Here is a 24,359-nt window from a genome sequence, read left to right as displayed (position 1 = left end):
ACAAGCAGAACAATTCCTAACATTGTCTTACTTTTGAGAGTTTCAAATCTTGCCTGTCTTGTGCTCCTTTCTTTTTGGAGAATTTTTTCTGTTATTTACTGGTCTTCTGGGCTATATTGCTGCAGCAAGCACATCAGAAGTTAACTGGTTTGGACACATATATTTCCTAGGAATTACTTTAAGACAACTCCAATGGAGGCCCTGCTGTTCTCAGGAAAACAATGAAGAAAAATCATCATCCCCAGAAGTAACAGGTATCATGCAAACACACAATAACTGGACATAGTGCCCATGCTCTTTGCTGTTATCCCCATGAGAAGGTCACAAAAAGGAAAGACAAAAAATTCCTCCTCTTTCTTCTGTATTGCACTGCCTCTCCCTTCCTCACCAAAATACAGCAGGTGAGCTGAGGACATGAAAAAAATCAAAGTTCCCACATTGTTGATCTACTTACAGGCAATACAGGAAGCAAAACTCCTCTGACAACCAGTGTGTGCTAGTAACTTGGCAAGCTTGACAATCTGCATTTGGAAACTTGGTTATTTTCATAAAAGACATAATCCCCAAAGTAAACAACTCAAACTTTTGGAAGGAAACAGACCAAACTAAAAATTTGCAGTTAGCAAAAAGGAAAATAATCATAAGTTTATTTTGCTGATGAATTACTTGAAACCCAGTAGAACAAGGTTCTCTCTGCTCCTTCCTAACCAAGATCCTTGATACCTCTCTGATGTCTGAGGATGAGGTGAAGATTTGATAGAGGATATCAGCTATTCACAGAAGTTCTGTAATCAGTTAATTAGGTAGGGAAGCTGCCCTGAAGAGAGATACATTCCAGTGACAGAGCATGCTGTGAAAGTCCTATTAAGAGGCTATTAACAATTATTTTGTTTCTTATTTTTTCCTTTTAATTTAGACAAATTTAATTCCTCCCCTCATTTTCCATCTCACAACCTTTGGCTGTAATACAGCAGTTGCACAGGGCCAGTAGCCATGCAAAGAAATTACTCATTGCTTTTCTAGAGCTTCCATGTACAATGTACACAGCATAAGAGACAGAGAGTCTGACAAGACTTTGTTGTCTTACCAGTATTACCAAAGAACAAAAGCCATCATGCTTAATTAGCAATTCTCCCTAAAGAATTTGTAAGGATGTAGTGTTAACAGCCAAGGTGAAAACTGGTTTTCCTCTGAAGCACCAGCTAGTGACCACTCCTGGACAAAGAGCAGATGCCTGTGCTGCTGGTCAGAGGTGGCTTGGCAGCAACTCTTCCATAAAAAAATGCTCTTAAGAACAAGGTAAGTGTTTGAACACTTACCTTAGCTTAGCCACATGAACTGGGAATGAAGCTTTCAAACCACTGGTAGCAACTGAAGAGAGAGAAGCCAACACACTCCCTTAAGCACTGATAATAAAAGCAGTTTATAAGGTCAGGGTCAAGTCAGGACAGGGCAGCAGGAGGGCAAGTGGCTCTTTATCAGGTTACTTAAGAGAACAATAGAGGTGTCAGCTTGTTGCATGTGGTGATGCCAGTCTGCCCTCTTAAATCCAATTTTTTAGGAGGTAGAACTTTAGTTTTGAGCAAATTTGAATAACCAGCTTGGAAAGAGTGGAAATGCAGTGGAAATTGGTTTGGGCCTTGTCACGTGACCAACAGTCCTCACCAGGGAAGAGTTCTCCTCCTGTAACCACAGGTTCCTATCCAGAGCACTTGAGACCTGTCTCAGGGAGTGGCAGGAAGAACAGCTCATGCTCGAAGACATTTCCACTGAACTCCAGCAACAAGAGGAATTCAGTTTATGCAGGAGCACAGCCTGCCTTTAACCCACCAATCCTGTCTTAGGCACGGCACAGAAGCAATTTTTTGAAGACACCACAAAGGTTACACTATAACGTGGAACAGCTTCTCCAAGAGTGAAATCTTTGTGAGGCAGCAGAAACAGCAGAGACGCCTCCTGAGCATCTTGATACTGGCAAGTCTTTAGCTACTTAGCTGACTGTAAAATGGAGTGATTGAGGCTCCTAATTTCAAGCACATAAAGGATCCTGGAGCCTGCCCAGTGTGGACACAGACATGAAATCTAGCTGTCATGAAACAAAATGTTGTAGTCATTCTATCTTTCAGTACTGAAAGATAGACAGAAAATGTTCAGTCATTCTATCCTATGTATAGGACAGTTACCTCCCAGCAGCTGCCCATAGACACTGCCCAAGGTTCTCTGGAATCAACCAGGTACACCCAACAATGCATCAGAAGAGCTGCTCCATATTATTGCTCTTAGGTCAGCACCAAAGGAGGGTCTCTCTACAGCATACCAACTATTCCTCATCCCTTTCCCCCTGACATGCTCTATCAAAATTAACCATTTTTCTTGTGGCATTTAAGAAAATCTACTTAAAACTGCTTTCTGATGCAATGGATTTTTATCTACAAGGATCTTACTTGTACCTCCTTGAAGTGAAATCAGTTAAAAGTGATTGAAATGAAAATCGACACTGTCAGAGGCAGACCTAGTTTCTGTCTGTGGCTATTCTTCAGCTCAGGAGAGGAGAAGTTATAAGATACAAAAGGAAAATGATCTGTGTGGGAGACTTCACTGTGCTCTGCTTAATTAGCTGATGTTCAATATGAGAAACACAGCAGTGTGCACCCTCATGTCCACACATATGCTTGTAGAACCAATGTGCACTGGCAACAGGGTTGATGTATCTTCTATAAATTGGAATCTGGCACCAAAACGTAGCCAAGAGGAACTAGTCTGCATTACTCTGTAAAACAAATCACGATTTTCCCAGACTGCAACAGCCCCAAGCAGATCATCTAAGTTTTCAATTGCTTCCACAAAGTGGAAGCTCTGTCTTTGCAACAGCATTCAGTCACGCTATCTAGAGAGTCTTCCCAGACTGTAGTGTAATGTAAAATCGAGATAATTGAGAGATCAGCCATGCAACACACATATACATATATATCTGTTCATTCTGACAGAGTCCTACACGCATAAAACTGCTTGTATCAGCCCCAACACTCCTCCAGTGCTCAGAGATATTATTCTGATCACATAAAATGCAGCAGCAACCACTATTTCCTCACACAGTCATTCTATACACAAATGTCAGATTATGTATTGTTCTTCCCAATGCAAATGTCAGTTTGGATTGGCCATAGGCTGCAGACGTGCCCCAGATTATTCTGGGTCCCCTATGGAGCTGAGGCACAAATTCTCAGCCCCTCGCAGGATGAAAGCCTTTGCCACAGTGACAGGCAAGGGTACACGTGTCTTGCCTTTCTGGCATGGAAGAGGCACAAATAAAATATTAAGTCCATGCACTTTTGACCCCTAAACTGCAGCACCAAACAAAAGCAGGGCAGCACTGCTGCAGAAGTACAGTTTCTGTGGATATATAAAATTAATGATCCAGCTTCCCTGATCTGTGAGCACAAGTGAGTGCAGACTGAGAGGTCACAGGGATGGCTCTTCTGGGCACAAACTGGACCTTTCAGGAGGATATCAGGCATCTAAAAACCATGTAAAGGAGAATAGCACAACACTTGGTGGGCGACTTCTACAGAGAAACACTCCTTTACAGTTTCTACAGCAACCTGTTGATAATGAAAGGCTGATGGTAGATGTCTGTGAAATAAGAGGGTGAAAACCAAGGCAATATAGGAAAGGATATATCAGACATACCTGATGTGTTAATTGTTTCCTTCTGTTTCCCTTGATTTCCCTGTGTTCTAAATAGGAAAGGTGGTGAACCTGTCTGAAGGATTTACTGGGCTTTACTGATAGCTTCCACAAGGCTCAACTTCACAATTTCTCATTGTGACATATTTGGTTAATGGCAAAATTGAAGAAAAACTATGTAGACAGTCTGGAGATGTTGAACCTAATCATTTTAATAATTTTGTGTGTTTCTTGGCTTTGGTTTTTTTTTTTGTTTTTTTTTTGGTTTTTTTTTTGCTGAAGTCTGAGAGGCATAAATTCTGTTGAACCATTAGGACCTTGGAAAAGAATTACACAGGTAGTTTGTTATTATGGCTAGCTAAACAAAAAACCCCAAAACCTCCAAAATCACATCACTGCCTCCCAGAGTATTTCTTCAAGGATGTAGTTTTACAGCCTGGGGCACCATATTTTATATGAGGTGGGTATGTGTTAATAGAGGGATATCTGTTATGACATCCCCAAGCCCTAGGCAAACTCTCCTCACTCTGAGCCATGCTGCCTGCCTTCTTCCCTGCTCTAGGACTCTGCCAGCTAGTTCAAGGGGCTCAAAGCCAAATATTCCGAATTTCTGCAAGGTGCTTTGTTAAGAATTCCTAAAGGAAAATCTAGTCTAAAAGTCCTATTTCTGTTACCTAAAAATATGTCAAGTATCAGTTGCAGCTGAAAAACAGTGGAAGCCAGTTTTTCAAGGAGTACAGACAACCAAGATACTGAAATGTTACTGTACTCTTAATAGTAATAGCAAAAATAATAGCAAAACAACAGAGAAATGCAAAGCTGACTAAATACTTAAGAAGCAGTACTTTTCAGGTCATGCAAACACATAATCCAAGTGGTTTTATTCTCTGAATCACAGAAGCTGATGTAGAGGAATATTTACAGCTTCCACGCTCTCCTCCCTCCCCCACACACCCCCTCACATCACTCCCCTGTTGCTTGTTGACATCCTGGCACTTCTGAAAATTACTGTTTTACCATCCAACTTTTGGAAGTAAATGCAAAACTCAATGGATCTTACCTCCTCCTTACCAATGGACTGTTAACACAACCTAGCTGGTTTGACTTTTAAGTGCAGACTGAATGCACTAACAGCTGCAGTCTTTCAGAAAATGAGATCCACGGTTATTAATTTTGTCACCAGTGTCATCAGACCAGTTTCTTACTTGTGGTTATGAAATTCCTTTCAGATGACATACTTACAAAAAAAAATTAGGAATCCATGTAGTGGAGGATAAAATGACTCACATATTCTAGGAAAATATAGGCTTGTAACTGAGACATGTAGGTTTGGCTGGAAGCAAATTTGTGCACAGCCTTTTACAAAAGGCATCTTGTTGGTCTCTCCCTTAAGTAACTGAGACAGGCTGCTTGCAAGATTTTCATAAAAACAGCTCTTTCATGGAAAACAGAGTTATTCTATTGCTGTTTCCTTCATAATTTTAAACAAAGAGTCTTATTTTTTGCATGAAGGACATTCCAAATCCCACTTTCCAATTTTAATCACAAAACAGTTTTGCAGCATGTATTAGAATAACAATGGCTCTTCCCAGAGAAAGGTCTTTGCTGGATGAAGTGGCAGCTAGCAAATATCATGTAGCTGGTAGAATACCAAAGCAGGAACCCATGGCCATGCTCCTTCCCTTTCCTCTTTTCAGATCTTGCCCAGAGCAGTTTCAGTCTGAGCTTTGAGGGACAAGTCCCTTTCCTTGGCCTGTTCTCTCCTTGCTTGAACATAATTGCACTTCCCTGGACTGGGAGAGGAAGGAGTTGTGTCTCCATGTGGAAGAGGGACACTGTCCCCTGTCCCTTCACCCCACAGCTAGCAATGATTAAAGACAGGCATGTAGCCCTGCACTGAGCACACACACTACAGAAAAAGGCAGAGTTACCCTGAAGCCCAGGTTCAGATGGGCAAAAGCCCATGCCTGGCGTTTCCTCTGCTGGGTGCAGCCAGAACATACCGAAACCAGTCCAAGCTCTAAGGTGCAGCTGAAGTCATCAACCAGCTACGCCATTTCCTACACTGCTGCTGTGCCCCAGATCCTGCAGAATTCTGGCCAAGCCCAGGCCTGCTATTTAGACCTATACATCCTATCATTGCCACCTCAAGACTCAAAAACTAACAGCCCTGTGTTGCAAATTCTGCAGCCAATGAAGACAGTAACATCCCACAGACTATCTGGGGACTTACTGAGCTCAGACCAAGGGCACCAAGGCCTCCACAGCTACACAGGATCAAAGCAAATGGAAACTACAGCAAGTTCTATATGTAGGCTTAGCAGTGAGAGCATTAGTCTGCTTTCTACTGAGGGTTAACTAGATCAATACTGCAGGTTGCAGCCAGCATGGGCTGTGGAGGGACAGAAAAATGCAGCTCTTGGATGCTAAAGCTCTGCCAATGCAACCTTCCAGGCCAATATATGGCCAGAGCCACATAACAACCAGAAGCAATTCACTGTGCTTACCGTGTACAAGCTATAATGTGTTCACTTGATATTCAAAGCTGTAAACACAGCAGGTGACCTTAGTTTCACTGTGACTGAAAGTATACAGAACTGGGTCTTATCCTTGTAATATTACCTTGAACTCTGAAAGGTGAGCAGCCATTTACATCTTTAGTAGATTAAAAGTGCTGCCTTCATTTGAGTTTGTTTTTCAAATAAATTTAATTTTGAGGATTCTGTGTCCTTTCTGTTCTTGGTATGTAAAAAGCTAATCCACTTATTTTCGTACACATCCCTGCTTTAAGGGGCTTTATTTTGACAAAAAAGTGTTGCACATTTTTTGTGACAGAGTTACAATTTATCATATACTGGCACCAAAGAAGATTAATCCAAAACCTTGCAATTCTGGAGAAGTTAAGGGATCACTGTGAACAATGGATCTAGATCAACCACTGCTTGTCAGCCGTTAGACAAACACCATGTTTTTGTCCTGTTAGTAAATTGTCTGTAAAGAAAATAAACTTTTTCCAAGTGTGTTTGCCATTCTCTGGCATACTGGGTTTGATTTATCTAGCTCCAGGTTTATCCTGAACTGTTCACAGTGAATAACAAACTGACTGGACAACATATAGCATCTGGCATTCAAAGATGGCTGTGTGTGCACCCAACTTGATGGTTTATCCCATCATAGGGCAATCTGGCTTGAATTAACATTACAAAATAGTATTAATCAGTTTAATACAACCTGTTTTACAAGTACCTGAGGCACTGAGAGATCAAAATAAAAAGTTTCTAATTTAACAGTTTGTTTAGAAGTTGCTGGTTTCAAACTGTGGCTTCATGCATAATGTAATTACCTTTCTAAACACTGATAACTCTTTAAATGTGGCCATGAAGCTGAATTAAAATTTCCACAGCCACAGAATAAAAAGTAATTTCAAATTAATCAAACATTCCCCCTCTATGTATATGTGTGTGTGTATATATATATATATATATATATATATATATATATATATATATATATATTTAAAAACTGTAAGTGACCCTGAGCCAGTTACAGCTCAGACTCCCAATCTCCTGGTGCCAGAGCAGGCAAGCCCATGTGCACGTTGTACATCCTTATCTCCTGTACACATGCTATTACTTTCACATCCTCAGCAGCCCCCTTCCATAACCTGACAGACAACAAGGAATATTTCATTACAAGAAACTGCTTTGTTTCCGTATACTATTTGGGAAGTGACAGATAATGTTTTTTTTCTGACAATTCCCCTTTCTCTTTCATTAGAAAACTCCTAAAAAGGTGCTGTCACATCAGAACAGTGGCACTGCACACCTTCACCCTGCAAAAATGAAAGCAAGAGATACAGAAACATGTCATGTGATGACAAATGTAGTTTTAAGAAGTCTTCATACTTTTTTTCTCTTTTTCTGCTTCTTTCATGCAGTCCTCCATCCCCTCAGTCATGCTGATGCAACCACACACTATACAAACAAACTGTACTGAACAAAACTGTACTGAAGTGAGAAAAGAAGATTAGAAAACCAAACCAAACCAAAAAATAAACCCAAAGTCTGGGTCTGGTTTGTAGCACAATCCTACAATTAATCATCCAGCACATTAATCACCCACAGCGGAAGCAGGTGAAAAACAGCACAGGAATGGTGCCTTATTAAAATAGCTTTGCTGGCTGAAAAAGCACTGGTGTAACTGCACTTGTCTGTACAGAATGGATGGTAATGAAGAATCAGATGCTACATTTTTCCCTAGTCATTTTGCCCATTTCTAGCTGGCCAGGGTTAAAATTTTCTGCTGTTTTCATGTGACCACACAACAGCTGGCTATTTGTTTGTAATTCCTTGCTGGTTCTCAATCATGCTGACCCCCTCCATTAATGGGGGGAGGACATTCTGGAGCTGAATGTCTCAGCAATGTGCCATGACCTGCCTTTCTGGTGGCAAAACAAGGAGTGGTCATTTCTTACTACTACTTCATCACTCTTAGAGCTGCAGTGATCACCATTAACCCAATTGGAAAGATCCATCAAATCACAAGGCTAAATTAACCTGCAGATTTTCTTCAGCAATTCACACATCAAAACATAGGCGTGATCTCTTTTCTTTTGAAAAGAGCAGCATACATTATTTTCCAGTAAGCTAAATGAACAATATGGGCTGAAAAGTCAAGAAAAGAAAAACATATTTACAGTGCCTTCTTATATATTAATTATAACTCTCTAAGAAAATGAAAGCTTTATTGCAAACACATTTTGATTACTGAATGAAAATGTTCTTTCACATTTCAAAAATGTTTCAAGATCCCCAGAAAGAAGACAAAGTGTAACCCTTACTGTTAAAATTACCACCTGCTCATCCTTAGAGAAATGGTACACAAAATGCTTATAGTGAATTTTAATGCAGTAGAAATGCCAACACTATTTCTCCAAGACAACTTTTTCCCCCTATTTTAGAAAAGCACTTGGACCCAGATGTTAGCAGGTGAAATTCAGCAGCAGATGTCCTATCAAAGGCATGCCAAGTAACTTGAATTTATTTTAGTGATCTGCTGGCACTCCAGTGTAAATGGCTCAGTGTTATTAACTGAATTCTCCTGGCTCACCTGGAATGGATTTAAACCCATTTTTGTCCTGCAGGAAGAACTACACAAGAGTAATCTGATTAGTTTAGATGCTCCTGGAATGAATAAAGATGATACTTATATTGAAGTGTGTGGCAAGGAACAAGTACCAGCAGCAGGTTTCCTGCTTTTCCCAAAACACAAAAGCAAACTTTACCATCCTGTTTCTATGCCAGTATCCCCGCGTGTCTTTGCACAACCATCTTATTCCGACAATTTTGCTATTGTGGTTTTTGGAGATGGGTTGAAATCAAGACCTGAGCTGGGAATGCCAAACTCGGAAGTGTTGCTTCTTCCTAACTCTGCTGACAATTAGAAGTATTTCCACCAAAGCCCAACAGAAAGATTTAAACTTCAAACCTGGGCCTTAACTTTATTTCTATTTTTATACTCCATCAAATAATATAATTACCATGATTATATTTTAATAATTTTCAGTGCCTTTCCCATTGCAAATAAGGCTCTGCAAAATGTTAGTTCCTCACTAAGTATTGCTAGATCAGGAATGGAGTATTGCTCTGGCCAGTTGGAGAGCATATGCCAGTGACCACAAAACCACAGAGATCTGAGCAGCTAAGGATTGCATGCTCCTAACATCTCCTAGTGGTCCTGCTGTCCTCAGCAGCCCTCTGATCCAACCTCATGACCCACATCCTGCCCACTCAAACAAAACCTGCATTGACACTTGTTCCTGGCTCTTGGCTCCAAACTTTCCTGGGCTGCCTTTGGCAGGCATGGTAGCCTGGTGGCCTTCTGCCAACACTACCTCTGGACCAACATGAATTTTTCCACATCTTCAAATCTGGACAGACACTGCCTGTCCCTGCACAACAAACCAGAGAATGATCATTATCCACCACTGGCTTGCACCCTCCAGACTTGGGACAACAAAACATCCAAAGCTCAGCCTGTCCCACAGCTGCCCCCCAACCCTTCTTGCTGCTGTCACAGTGTTGGGAACCTTGGAGACCAGAGCAGTCTGGCTTGCCCATGGCCAGTAGCCAAGAGGGACAGATAAGCCTGGCCACACTTCTCCCTTCTCACACTGCTCAGAGTCAGTTCTGATCCCAGTGCTATCCTTCTCCCTGCCACCCTGGGGCAGAGCCAGCAGCACAGTCTCCTGCCTCCAGTTCATCTGATTTACACACAAGACTGTCATTTCCTTTCCTGAAGCCATCCTTGCTCTTCATCACACCATTTTCAATTCCTAGATTAACTTCTCTGACAACATCCTCATTCATTAGACGAAACTGATTCATGTCCTGAACACTGTTCATCTCATGCTCAAAGGAAATGCTGGTCCTCTGGAAAAATGGCTGCAATGATGTAATTTGGGACTGTAACACAATATGTATGAATAATAAGGCCAAATCAGAGGCACAGAAGAAACCACACATCTGGCTTTCCCTAACTTCTAAGAGCTTGTTTCTGCCACTTAAAAGTTCCTTTCATGTTGGTTTTCAGTGCAATGCTACATACTCGTTGTTAAGCACTGACAGTAGGGTTAATGCCACAGTGAAAACAGATATAAAGAGAGCCTCTGTCTTGAGAAATATCCTTTCAAGCAAAAAAAGAAACCCTGTGGTCTCAAAGAACCTCATGATCACCTCCCACAACCAGCCAAGTAAAATCTACAGGCATCACAAACCTGAACCACTACTAGGGGACACACAAGAATTTCTTCATCTGGAAATAAAGCTAAACACAACTTAAGTCTATATTGTTACCAATAAGTGTGGCAGCTCTTACAGCATAGATATTAAATCCCTAATGTTCAACCAGCCTTCATTCATAAACACAATCTGGATTACTTTGGTTTTCTTTCTGAGCAAAAACTTGCACTGTAAGCCTCCTCAGTATGGAGGCTATGCCCTAGCATTTACTTCATTAAGCTTCATCATTCTAATCAATAGCACATCCACTTTTGTTCTGCTTTACAATTACCATCATATAACATCACACACCAAGACTTTTTAAAATGAGAGTCAGAGCTGCATGCAAAAGACCAATACAGAAAAAAAAGCAGCGCTACCTTTGGTTCTTCCCTCTTCTTCCTTGCAAGCCTTGCAACTGCTATGCTCACTGTTTCCCTTTCTAATAAGCACAATTTAAATATGCAGAGAATTTTAGGCACTCAAAAAATTCACAGATATGTTTGAGCTTCTCATTATAAAGGGTCACTCTATGCTAAATTAAAAAGGACTGAATAATCATTTATTTTGAACAAAGACTCTTTGTTTTCTGAAGTTGTTGCTATGCACATTCATGTGAGAATATAACTTGATCACAGGAAACAAGAAAGCTTTATAGTTTGCATTTTTTTTGGCTTACAACTACAGTCCTGTTCAGAGTGGTCACAAAGACATCACTTGATTTTTCACCAATATTAGTAATGAAACAATCTTTTCTTGCCAATGTTTAGTGCTGCACAATTAATATACAGCTGCAATACAAGTGACATGTCTTTATGGGTCTGGAAGCCTGTTTTTTGTATAGTGTTTCTTGGTGTTCCAGATGCCAAGTGGTACCAGCCATAGGCAGTGGGTGATGGTTTACACGTCGTGCAGCTGTGCCCCTTCACAGCCAGTTCAGAGCGCAAGCCACATTCCAGACCTGCCCAGGCTGTCCCCAGTAGCCTTTTATTTTTGCATTTTGGACACAGCATGATGTCCTCCATAGCATAAGGCAAGGCTGCCTCACAGAAACCATGCTCTCAGGGCAGATTTGTGTCATGAGTGATATAGCTGGGGGCAGAGGAGACCTACTCAAACCCTGGGAGACATCACAGTGTGCTGCTGCCATGCTGTGCAGTTGTGAGCATGCACCAGCAGCCAAAAGAGCTCTCTGGCCTCAGACCAGACCTGGGACAACCCTGGGCATTTCAACAGCACAGGCTGTCTTCATCTGCAGTCATGTAGGTTTAAGTATTCACTTATAAATAGGCCTTAAGCTAAGGAAAATTAGTTTACCAAGTGTACTTTGCTTAAGAAAAAATGAAACAGGCACATGAAGAGGTGAAGTCACTCTAGAAGCTGAGGCAAAATCCCCCATACATTTTTTGCTATTGCGGGGGTTTTTATGAAGACACTCAAAACCTGGGAACAATATTATCTGTTCTTTGACCACAATGAACTACCATCTTCATTAATGCTATAATCAAAGAAAAACAGCCATCTCTGCTTTTATCCAGTTACTGCTGTGCAAACATGGGAATCTGAGGCTGGAGAGGCGGGAAGAATTCCCCAATCCTCTTCCCAAAGAATCTGTGCTAAGAGTCTGCTTTAAGATTCCCAGGATGTGAAGGTATTGTCTTGTTCTCTACTGGAACATGAGCAATATGATGTGAGGCACCAAAGTGGCTCAGTAGCTCAGGAACAGCAAGCAATGCAAATAATTTCATAAAGCAGCACATACAGAGAGAGTCTTTTTGCCATAGCACAATATCAATGACTCTTTGAATGGAGCACTTTTCATCTGTCACTGATCTATAATTCACTTTTTGTCACCCCGCATTATCATACAGTTAACTTCATCCATCAGTTATCCTCATCTGACAACAGGTTGTGGTAATGTTGCTTTTTACATGTAAGGAAATAGGGTATCAATTAAAAACTTGGAAAGGACTGCCTATCTGAAGAACTAGATGTGTTTTTCTGGCATTGTTAATACTAATTTTCACTGAGTGTATGTATTTAGTGACGTTGTCAGATGTCAGAATGCACCTAATTTGTTCACAGAAATTCTGTAAAACCTTGAGAACGTGCAGACCACAACAACCTCCGTTGGGTCAGTGGCAAAGTAGTGTCCACTCAGTTAAACCTCAAGCACAATTCCAAGTGTGTCACAGAGATGATGTCAGGTGAGCATTTGCACATGAGTTTTGCTGGTGCAAGTACAAGAGAGGCCTTAACATGATGCCTTTAGCCTATGGAGACTCTCGTTCCTTCTTATTTCTTCTGCTTAGACTAAAACATGGATACAATTTCCACTACATAAAACTGCTTTGTTCACTTCTAAGCTTTGTAACAACTAGAAATAATGTCAGAAAAATAGAAGTACCTATTCCATAACATTTAGAAGCTTGAATTAAAATCAGCACCAGTATTTTCTGCCCCCCAAGCCCCCTGTTTCCAGGACAACAGGGAACTAGAATAAAGTATTAAGTCAAATTCTCAGGATGTAAAAAACAACAACAAGGCTCTTGCTTGCCTGATTTTTTGGCTGTTCAGTTTGGTTCTGCTCTGTTAAGCTAGGATGAAATCACAGCAAACACTACACTAACTCTTCTGTTAATCAACAGCCTGCTTCGCAACTGCACTTTTCATTCCCACAAAAAGTGCTGCATTTCCACAAAGTATCACTTGTAGTAAGGCATTCAAACATGCTAATCGCAGCTTTGCCTCCCAGGGAGATGTATGAGCTTACTCTGAATGAGTTAAAGGCTTCTCAGTTGATTTCCTTTTGTTACTGTTATTACAACTTTGAAAAAGTAGAATTTGTTTTACTTTTGCCAACTTGCACAGATCCAGCTCAAGAACAGCGATGACACTCTGATACACTTTACCAGGTTACACATAACCCAGTTAGGTTAACAGTGTCACAAAAATGCAGAGAGGAGGGGGCAGGGAACAAAATTTCTTCAGATGTCTGGTTTTTTCCACATTTAGTGCATTGGCTATGATGGGAATGGGATACAGAAGTGACAGTGGACTGTGCAAAGCAGATGTGATTGTAAATTGCAACATATGCAAATCCTCCAGTATAGCTTCCTATAAACCATTTTTTGAAATGATCCTCACTTGTATTTTTATTGAGTATTTCAGGCTTTATTCCTCTGCTTCATTTTTATTCTGCTGCTGGGTAGTTATTCAAAGATTGAAAAGTTCAGTCACAAGACAACAGGATTCAGCACTTGGTTATTGCAAATTCCTGTTTACTGCAAACACTGACGTAAGTGAATAAAGAATCTGGGTCAAAAAAGCACAACAGAGGATGCTACCTGTCTTTTACTGAATAGCAGGCAGCTGGGAAATTGGCAAGCTTTAGCATAAAACCAGTGTGAAACTGCTTCAATGAGATGATTTTTTTTTTATAAAGACATTTTAAATGTTCAGCCAAAGTAAGGAAAGTTTGTGTTTCCTATTGAATTAAGATTTCACTTGCCAATAGAGCTAGGCATCTGTGGCTTGTATTTTTGTATCCACAGAGCAGTGAAATTCATCTTGCTAGGAACAGCAGCACTGATTGTGTTGCTAAACAAATTAGCAGGGGACTGGACCTGTAGGTCTGGGAAGAAGCACTCTTCAGAACAGTTGTCCACTGCTACACAGAGAAAGAGAGATAAAAGATGCTGTGGAGAACACATTATTAGGATACTTCCTGGGAAGAGATGCCCCAGGGACATTGCTGCTACACTGATAACATATGATAATCTGCTTGGAAGATTCTAGGGTAATATTATAACAAGAATAAAATTGATGATGCAATTTTTGACCATATGTAAGTGGTGGGAGATTGTACAATATTAAGAAAAAGACATAAACCAGGCCACTGCATGAAGATAATCTCTGAAATGCATGAGGAATAAGTTAACAAGGCCTGGAGAAAAGAACACAAAGGAAGAAGAGAGCCCCAAACCAATTTACAATGAGTCACAGTTCTCCAAAATAACACATCAACCTAAAAATATATCCAGTTGTCATCCAAACAATATGGCACTTTCTGAACCAGGTCTTGAAAAGAAAAAATTGTCTCCTGAAACTGAGCATTTGGATGAGCCTTTTTTCAATGAAATATGGGAATAATACCTTTAAACCAATTTCAACAGATGAACAGACACGATGATATGATGTTGCCTGTTGAAGGTGTTGCCCTTTTTGAAAATGTCACACATTGAGAGCCGAGGGCTCTTCAGAATTTCACACCCACAGAGCACATTATGCATTGTTAATCTGCTAGTTGTATTTGTACACAAATTTGGTCAAACAAAGCCAGCAGAATTGTTTTTTACATTTCTTTCCTGAAAATACATATCCAAATTACATATACAAAGCCTTTACTACCTCAATCTCACTAGATATTGTTTTCACTGGGACTAATAAAAGTCTAGAGTAAATTAATTTATCTTATTGGTATTACTGCATGGGGATGGGAAAGGCAGATTAGGCTCCAATTTACAGTACTAAAAATAGTCAAATACACTTGCTGTAGGCATTTTAAAAATAGAATCTCATTTTAAAAGAAAAGAAATATATTTTAAGAGTTCCTCTAAATCCACACTTTCTTGCAAATTTAGATTTTGAAAAATTGGATTAAACCCCCAAGACTCCTCCAGTGGAAAGCACCAGGAACTCAGCTGTAAGAATAAATGGTAGCCACATCAATGGTAATGGAAATCGTAGGTAAATTAATTGCCTACAAACATGCCTTTATTGTAAAAAAGGAAGTCAGGATAAGATTGATTTGTTACAATGTAGATGTTAGGTGTTACAGAGTCCATTAGTGAAATAAAAAGTTAGAGTAAATCCATCACTGTCAATTAAGATGCATTAAATGTAAGATTGCTTCTGGCATTCTTACACATGTAAAGACATTTACCTTTAGGCTACTGTTAGTCAGCCTCTGTGTGTGAGCATCAGCCTGCCATTGCAATGCTCAAATAAGATACACACTTTAATCAGCTGTTTTTCTCATTTAAAGATTAACTGCTAAGCAAAAAGCTATGTCCCTATTGCTGCTTTAGGATGTATTAAAGAACTCAGCAGCAGGACTGAGCATTTTTGCTTAAACATTGTGTGCTAATGTCCTTTGTCCTGCTTTCTTCTCTGGTCCCTTTCCCAGCAAGCAGCTCTGAGCAATGAATCATCTCGATTTGTAGAAGTTTCATTGTTTGCTCCTTTTCAGAGGCTCATGCTGCTTCATCTTGTTCTAGATCTAGGTGTTTCTACCACCTCCAAAGATAAGGTTAATAGGTTTTGGGAACTCGCAGAAAGCCTCGATGCCTGTCAGCTCCCACTCCCGCAGCTCGAAGAGGGGCTGTGTCAGCCCAGGCTGCCGCACTTGAAGGAGGCGCCCTCCCTGCCAGCTCGGATGGAGTGTGTGACAGCCCAGTGTGAAGAGGGACCCTGACCTCCTGCTGGCTTTGACACACTTCTGAAATTCCCTAAAACTTCTCTGGATGTCTTTGGGCAGTTACTGTCCTCATGAATCCCAGGCCTACTGCTTAACCAACAGTGACAGACAGACTGTTGCCACTGCATGATTACATAGATACAGGAGCAGAAAGTAAAGAACAAGAACCCACCTTTTCCTGTAGGAACACAGGCCCATTATCAGTACTAGCCCTGCTATTAGAGGCATCACCAAGCTTACATAGGGAAAACAACCAACACTGTGGGGGAAAAGATGTATTTCTCTAAATGCCATCCTCCTGTCCTCTCCCATTCCTGCTCACCAGCTTTGAAGAGGGCAAGATACAGCTCTTTGTGAATTCACTGGGCACACTATTTCAGCCATCTCAATGAATGAATGGGATGGCAGGAATAAAAGAATTGTAACATTTTGTTCTATACACTGAACCTCAAAGGTCTTGATCTCAAAATGTCACTGGTCAGAGATGTCCAAATAAATATGCTTCAGAAGAATTTTAACCTTTAATAAAAAGGTACAAGTACTTTCTAAGGATATACGTCTTCAGCGCTAATATAATATATATAAACAAAAACAAATCCGGCACCACAGATGGTCTTTAATGACACGTAATTTACATTACAAAAGCAGAATTGGATGTTTATGGACCTGGCAAAGGACTGAAAAAGACTGCTTTACCTTCAAACTGCTACTAAAAAAAGCCTCCATTTCCATAGATGTGTCCCAATGCACTACCTTTTCAGTAATGAGTGCTAGAAGATCTAATCAGAGACAGGTGCCTACTGAAACACAAATCCACATCCAGTGCCTCCTTCAGACAGCAAAATTCACCTCAGTAATTTCCCTTTTTGCAGAGAGCAAGCCAACTTTAAGTCCCTCTTGAACTTTTAAACTAGGGTTTAAACGAGACTTGGGAGAGGTATTGTTGTTATGTTGACCACCTGCCTGAATGCTTAACTTAGGTATGAAGTAAATCATACAGCACACGTGTCAACAAGCCTTGTGATCAGTGGTGTCAAAGGCTGACAATACATCTAATAATAACCAGCACAGGCACCTCCATATTCAGCACTCATTGCTAGGAGTCAATTATCCACCATCTATTCAAGGGCCTTTTGAAGTCCTTCTTGTGTTACTTGAAAATGAAATTACACCAGGTCAGGTCAGTTGAAATGGCTGGATTTCTTGTTGGCTGAAGTCCACATCTCCTTTTTTCTTTTTTGGCTGTACGTCGATGCTAGCTGCAAACTTCTAGTAAAGCTACAGTATTGTATTTAATTAATTAATTATTGATTAAAAATAAGCTTTCAAATACAAGCTAGTATTCAGGGAGCTCAGAAATCCTTGGGATCAGTCAGTTTTATTTAGCTTTGGCACCAGTGATTCTACCCAGAATTTCTCTAAGCCCAAACTTTTAAGGGCAACTGCTCCTTGAGTGCCCTGTTACAGCCCCTGTTTTCAGACTGCTGAAGTCTGCCATAAACCTCAGTGAGATGGGAAGTTCAGGACCCTAGCATCTGAGCTCCAGAACAGGGAGCACCGAGTGAGCTGCCTCAGAAGTGCTTTCACCCGGCTGTCATCCAGCTTTCTTCTAATCTTTTCAGTTTCAGCATCCTCCTTCTGATATAAACCCCACATTATTCCTCTGCTTTTCTCTTCTTACCCATTTAGATTACAAAAACTGGCTTTTCTTTTCAGCTACCTATAAGCTGATCTGACATCACTGTCAGAAATTCACACTCCACATAGAAAATCATCACAATTATAAGCTTTAATATTTCTTTAATGAAGAAAACAATTCTGAGAGATGAACTGCTTTGTTAGGACACGTACCTGGAAATATCTTTATGTAAGTAATCCTTCCATCAGGAGTGAAGAAAGATTTCAATTAAATAAAGGAACGATGCAGCTGAGTGGTGATATTCTATCAGTGAGCACAGGGGCATGTGCCCAATCCATACATGTTGAAGAAAACATGATGTCAGAAAAGGGTAGGATAGCCAACTGAAGGAAATCTGCTGCAATTCTACTCTGTCACTGATCTAGGTGATCCAAGGTGACACTGCTCAATGTCCCCTCCTGTAGGCATGGCTAACAGACTTTTCTGTTCAAGGGATGGAGAAATTTGGGGACACATACTAAGAGGTAAGTTAGGGTAAAGATAGAGATGTTACAACAAAGGTCCAGAAAGAGAAGTGCTCAGAAATCTCAAAGCCTCTCCATGACATCAAATGATGTCTTGCTCTGCCTCCTGGTCAAGGCCATTTTGCTGTGACTAGCTGAGAAGCAGTTATATCAACACCTTTGAAACGAAGTAATAAATTTTGGGTTGATCATCTCTTTTCCATTCCTTCCAGATAGGAAGGATCAAAAATATCAATGATAAAATTTGGAAGTATTTTATGTCCTCTTCCCTTGCCCAAGAAAGTTTGAGTCTTAGATGAGTGGATGATGGTTCAGTTAAGAATACATTTGTATTGAAAAACAAAGCACAACCTACATTTACAGTAAGAAAAGTTACTCCACAAAGCTGTGAGAAAGTAAAACAGCAAGACCTCATTGGGGAGCTCATTTAGAGAAAGCACAGCAGGATGTGTAGCCACAGTAAAATAATATTCAAAAAATCTGACCTAGATAACAGTATTTCTTAGTGACTAGAATTCATTAAAAATAACAGATTAAAAATGCACTGCACAGAATTCTTTGAAGCCTGAGTGTCACACTCAGATTAAATAACTGAACTTATGTAAAAATGAAAGCAACTTTTATTTTTTCCCTTAACAGAAAAATAACAACAAAGAAAGCTGTGAGTTCTGCTATTAAGAAGAAGTTAATAATAAGTCAGAATATGAAAAAGAGCTCTGACTTTGTAGGGTTTTATATAAGTGAACACTGTCTTTGGCTATGAGTGAAGCTGACAAGCTCACAGACCTAAGTGCTGTGGGATATCAAATACAAAAGCAGAACTCAGCATAAGTCTTAAAGTTTCATACTATAAACCTAAAGTATTTCCACATCATTTTAGTGAAAAAATATGATGATTAAGTTATGCTGTCTCATGGTAGCAGTGTATCAGAATGTGTTAGGAAACGTCCTTTCCTACTTCCCTGCTTCTCCCTGAGTGTTACAGTAAAAATCTTCAGAAAAGGAATCTTGGGTGTGTCCCCTCACAGGGAAGAAAGGAAAATCAAGCCCTTTACTCCTTGAGAAAGCTTCTAAGTTGTGCTGAATAAAGCCCCAGGTTACTGCTCCATTTCAGGAAGGTACTTCAATGCATCTGGACTCCAAGTTAGGCATGTGCTTAAGCACTATACTAATGCCAAAATGCCTTTCTACATCAAGCCTACATTAACCTTGCAAGTAGAGGTGGTTTATTTTAAATGCTTTACTTTTGTATAAGCATGAATAAAGATGAGATTCATGGACTTACAGATTATTTTTTTCTGTAAAAATAACATGACGCATCACAAAATACCTTGTAGTGTAAATTCAAAACTTTAGATCCCTGCAGAAGGTCCTCTGGAAATCTGAAAGATACTCTCCCAAACCAACAAAAACAATAATCAGATCTCTAGTTCACAATTTGCTAAAAAAAGGGGAAGAATTACAGAACAAAAACATGCCTTCATGCTTACCACATTTGACAAGTTTGACAGTTTCTTAAAGATTACTTCAGAAGCACCTTTGAATTGTACAACTCCTTTACAGCTACTGACTGCATGGTTAGTCATTTGTCATATGAGAAGATATACTTTTGCCCTGAAGCAGTTACAGGAGCAAAACTAAGATATTATCTCTTAGAAATCACTAAAACAATGTAGGTAAATGAGTGTGCTCCATATTTGTTGTTATTTATTTACTACTTGTATTTAGTATTAGCTTTCTAATTAACCATCAAAGTTTTCTTAAAAAACTCATTAAAGGAGCCGAATAAGAAGATGACTACAGTTACCAGCTAACAGAAGGCTCCTTCATTCCCTGAAGATGGCAAAGCCATCTTCAACCATGCTGCAGGAAAGGAACGGTTCACTGCAACTTCTCCATTCGGGACTTTAAGCTCTCTGCAAAGCAATTCCTACTGGATTTAACAGTGGTGACTGAAGAGGTCGCTGGTCCTCCCATCCTATTCCCATACCATTCCACTGCCAGAGTTAAATCTGATGAGTTAGTGACTCCAAGTTCCCTGCCGCCTCAGCTCACGGCTGCTTCAATACCAAATAAAACCTGAAGGTGAATCACACTGCCCTCAAGCTGGGAGCTGCAGTGGCTGGGGAGCAGGCACACTACTTTTTGCTATTTTTACCTCAAGGATAAGAAATTCCAACAGAGGCAGGGCAAAGTAGATGGCAGTAACTTCTTAAGCTGCCTCAGCCTGATCAATGGAGCTCTTCAATCACAGTCCACAGAGCAAAACCCAGCCTAGTTCCCCATCTGCTCCATGTAAGTAAGTCACCTACAATAGGATTTGCTAAAGTATATTGGGATTTGCTTTCTTTTGTTGGCCAAATCACTGACAAATCTCTTGAATTAAACTTTTTATAACTCAATTTCACCAAGCAGATGAAATTTCTTGGACAGTTCTGCTCAGTAAAGCAGCAACATGGACGGCTTTGGATCTTGGGCAAATTTGCAGAACCATCAGAATGAAATCTGACTGAAAGAACTTTGTGTGTATTTTGTAACTGTACTCTTGCATTTTAGAGCTGCTATTTTGAGCCCTCACAAACTGTCATCTTGCAGGGCCAGTAATCTAGAGAAAAAACTCGGTATTTTGGAATGAGGGCTTCTATCTGGCATTTTATGCAGATTGTCTCAAAAGTCCTAACACAACTGGCACTTGTTCAAGTGTCTCTAGTGACAGCTATTCCCTGGCAGTCATCTGCAAAATCTCCCTAGCATTTCCATTCTTACCATCCAGAACCTTACATTATTTCACTGTGTTCAGACTTTAGGCCTACATGTTAGGTAAAATTGCTACAAGGTCCTCCTGTTGCTTTGAAGATCTCTGGCAGCAGCCTTTTGCTGGATGCTGATTTACTGTCTTTGGTACCTGGCATTTCTGCATAGTTTCCATCATCTGGAAGTTCAAGACATGGTTAACAGGCTGGATGGCTAACACAGGCTATGCTGCTTTCCTAATGTCAGGGTGCACGCTGCCTTCATCCCCTGCCCAAGAGCAGAAAGGTAACGTTGCTCCCAGTTTTTACCTGATTTCTTTCTACTCCAGAAGCTTTGAAAAAAAAAACTGTTCCAAAACATTTTCCTGTTTTACTGTTCATTCAGAATCATGATGCTTTTTTCCTAGATGGATGTTTCTCCACTGTATGGTACAGAAAAAAATCATTCCTCCCTTCCTGATGTTCCAAATAGCTGATTTGGGCTCTACATTAACCTCTGTAGCTAAACTATTTAATGCTTAATAAGGAAGTTTCTTCTTTCATGCATGAATGTGAGGTTTCCACTTTTAGACTCTTGAGCTCCAGAAAAGAGCACAGCTTGCCGTTCCTTTATAATTATTTACTTCATTTCACTTGAGGCACTTCTGGGAGGAACACTTCAGTACGACTTAGGATCTTCAAAGCTAATTTACAGGTGAAACTGACACGAGCACTAAAAGATGGACAACTGCAATATGCCATGACACTCCAAGTAAATGGAATTATATTAGGTAAGGAGAGTGACATTTCAGCTCTGCAACAGGAGCTTGTTCTTTGGGAAAGTGTATCTGATCTCTAATACACGAGGGGAAAATCAAGAGCAATGTGAGGACATTGGATGGAATGGATTTACAGCAGTGACAGAGGAGAAGATGACTGGTTTTATAGAATGTACTTAAAAAACTGAAGCAGCCTCTAGGTCTCCTCTCCCCAAACCCTGAGCCCGCCCTGATCCCTAGGATGTAATTCAGGGGGAAAACAAACAAACCAAAACTACGACTCTCACCCTTTTGTTTTTCCGAAGATTTTGTTCTGGTCCTAACAAATAGCTAATTTTCACACGAAGGTCAGCAAACAGATAGCCAAACATCATCTGCATTTCCTTGAATTCTCCTTTGTTTTTTCTGTTGGGAAATACAGGAAAGTCTGTCCTTACAAAGACTTCCCAAAATCTGTACTTAGGCTGTGACTAGGTGTTTCTTTGGATCATGCAAGCCCCAAATTCAGTGAAGCAGTTCAATTTATATTTTCAATTTATATATTCAATTTATATTCAATTTATATTTTTACTGCTGAGCTAAAAACTCACCTATATGTATGAATCTCATTGAAATCAGATGGATTTAAACACATATTTACTTTTACACAAGAGAGACAGACTTAAGCATTATGTTCAACAGCTCTTTGGAGATGGGACTTAAGCAAGTAACATATTAAATCAATAAGTACTGCTCTCTGCTGCTGTGATAGCACAATAATTATGATGTGGCTGCAGAAGTGGCAAATCATACTCTGTACACCACAGAAAATATAAGTTAATGTAACTGAGGTACTTCAGACATATTGTTGGTTGCATTATGCTCCCGACCCTGTCTTTCGGGATTATTTTGTCTGATTTACTTCACCAGGAACAGATGAGTCCCAATTTCCACATGAAGAATTGCTCCCGTAATTGGGAGAGAACAGATTTTCAAGTTCAGATAAGGTAAAATTAATGTGCCGAAATGCAGGTAACTCACCTGAGGATGAGCCCCCTCAGACTACTGTCATAAATCATCATTACTTCAGTCCCTACTCCAGACACTGGAAGAGGCTGTCGTTTAAGCCATTGTCTGAAACACAATTTTGGTGACTGTAAAATCTCGTCTGATCCACAGGTATAAATCCAAATTAGCCACAGTGACTGACAGTTGTATTGTTCTCAAAATCCTTTATATTGAAAAAGTTTATGTATGTAGAATTTACCATCAGAAATAATATCTTTAAAAAAAATTAAAATCTCATTGCAGATGGAGACAAGTAAATGACTTTCATATGATTTTAGAAAAGCTCTTTTGCATTTACTAAGGCAATGAGTTTTAATATCCACATTTCAGGCTTGAAAGCCCAGAAATAGGTCTTTAGCAAGGTAGAGTAGCAAGTGGAGATCAAGTAATAGACACATTTATAACCTAATTCTGTGATGATCATCACATGATGATCTCCACATATATGGATATACATACATAGATTTTTAACTTTATAATGTGTGTACTTTAAGAGGACATTAAAAATACATACATGAATTATTCATAACAATATTAAAATGGAACCAATATTAAAATTGAATTTATTGAATGTGCATCAAATTAATGGAGTTTCCAATTATACAAATCTTAGTACTTCTTCAAAAAAAAAGTAGCAAGAAGGAATTACCATGTCCTTTTAATCTTATGATTTAAATTAAAAATATACTGAAATATACCTTAATCAAAACACAAAAAAGCACCAGTTTAAGCGGTAAAATATAAAATATTTTATTTTATAAAAATACTGGTCTCTGTTTTGCTTGTGGTAGTGCTCCTCAGACTTATTACTGCAATTCTCTTGCAGTTTGGTTAAATGTCAATGCTCCAATTACTTTAATAGTCAAACTGTGTGCTATTTTCACCACAGAGCCATTCAGGCTTGTCATGTTTGACAAATCCAGTAATTGAGATGAACTCTTGGAGAATACTGACATGTAACCAGTCATTTCCTACAGCAGAACATTGACCTCTGCAGCACAAATCACAGAGGATTTATTCAGCAGCTTGAAAAAACAAACAGGCTTGTTAAGTTTAAGATCATAATTTCATACATCTCCATTCACTTCCTTGTTTATTCACTTTCTGTTCCATTGGGGTGGGAATTAAAACATTAGGGGCACTTTTAATAAGCACAAAAAAAGGACTACATCAAATATTCTGAAAAACTATTGTGAATTAAAAATGGCCCAGTAGATTATTAGAGGCTGAGTGTGCTGTCAAACAGTCTCAAATCCCCCTCAGTGCTCCCTGCCCCCAAGCAGCTGCACCCCACCCCAGCTTCAGCTCATTAACAGAAGAAAGTATTATACTAATTACATAAAGTACTTATCAACAGTGATCATTTCAGTCGTTCCAGTACATTAACCCTTGCTGGGGCCTTTTTATTTTTACTGTACCTCCTTGATGGGGTTCTGCAGCTGGTGTGTAACAATGCACTGAAACCTCAGGGCTCTCCTGATTCCCTTTGGATTCACTGAGCCAAGCACAAGGAGTGCAAAACCTACCAAGTGTGTACTTGCTGGGCTGGCAGGTCCTTGGGTGATGCCTCTGAGACAACCATCAGTGTTTGACAGGTCTGAACAGCTACAAGCCCATCACATTTGTATTGAAAAACAAGTATTTTGTACTGACAGCTTGTTGCAAAGGTAAAATGCAACAAAGGTCTGTGATG

The 24,359-nt window shown here is 39.8% G+C and overlaps 1 protein-coding gene across 17 annotated transcripts in view; it reads right to left on the bottom strand.

The window, feature by feature from the left end:
• The window catches only part of LOC129118663 (poly(rC)-binding protein 3-like), a 501,082-nt gene that overhangs the window by 75,268 nt on the left and 401,455 nt on the right, over positions 1–24,359 (bottom strand). The window contains exon 5 of one of the 17 annotated variants that reach the window (XM_077182897.1): positions 22,640–22,732. The exons of 15 other annotated variants lie outside the window; for them this stretch is intronic. The gene's annotated coding sequence lies outside the window, so the exon portion shown is untranslated. Of the gene's footprint in view, positions 1–10,846; positions 10,866–22,639; positions 22,733–24,359 lie in introns of those variants that run through there. One more of the 17 variants, XM_077182934.1, reaches the window with a different exon arrangement.

This window comes from Agelaius phoeniceus, chromosome 1 (assembly GCF_051311805.1).
Source record: "Agelaius phoeniceus isolate bAgePho1 chromosome 1, bAgePho1.hap1, whole genome shotgun sequence".
Taxonomy (NCBI): Eukaryota; Metazoa; Chordata; class Aves; order Passeriformes; family Icteridae; genus Agelaius; species Agelaius phoeniceus.
The sequence above is the reverse complement of the archived record's forward strand: the minus strand, read 5'-3'. Positions and strand labels throughout refer to the sequence as shown.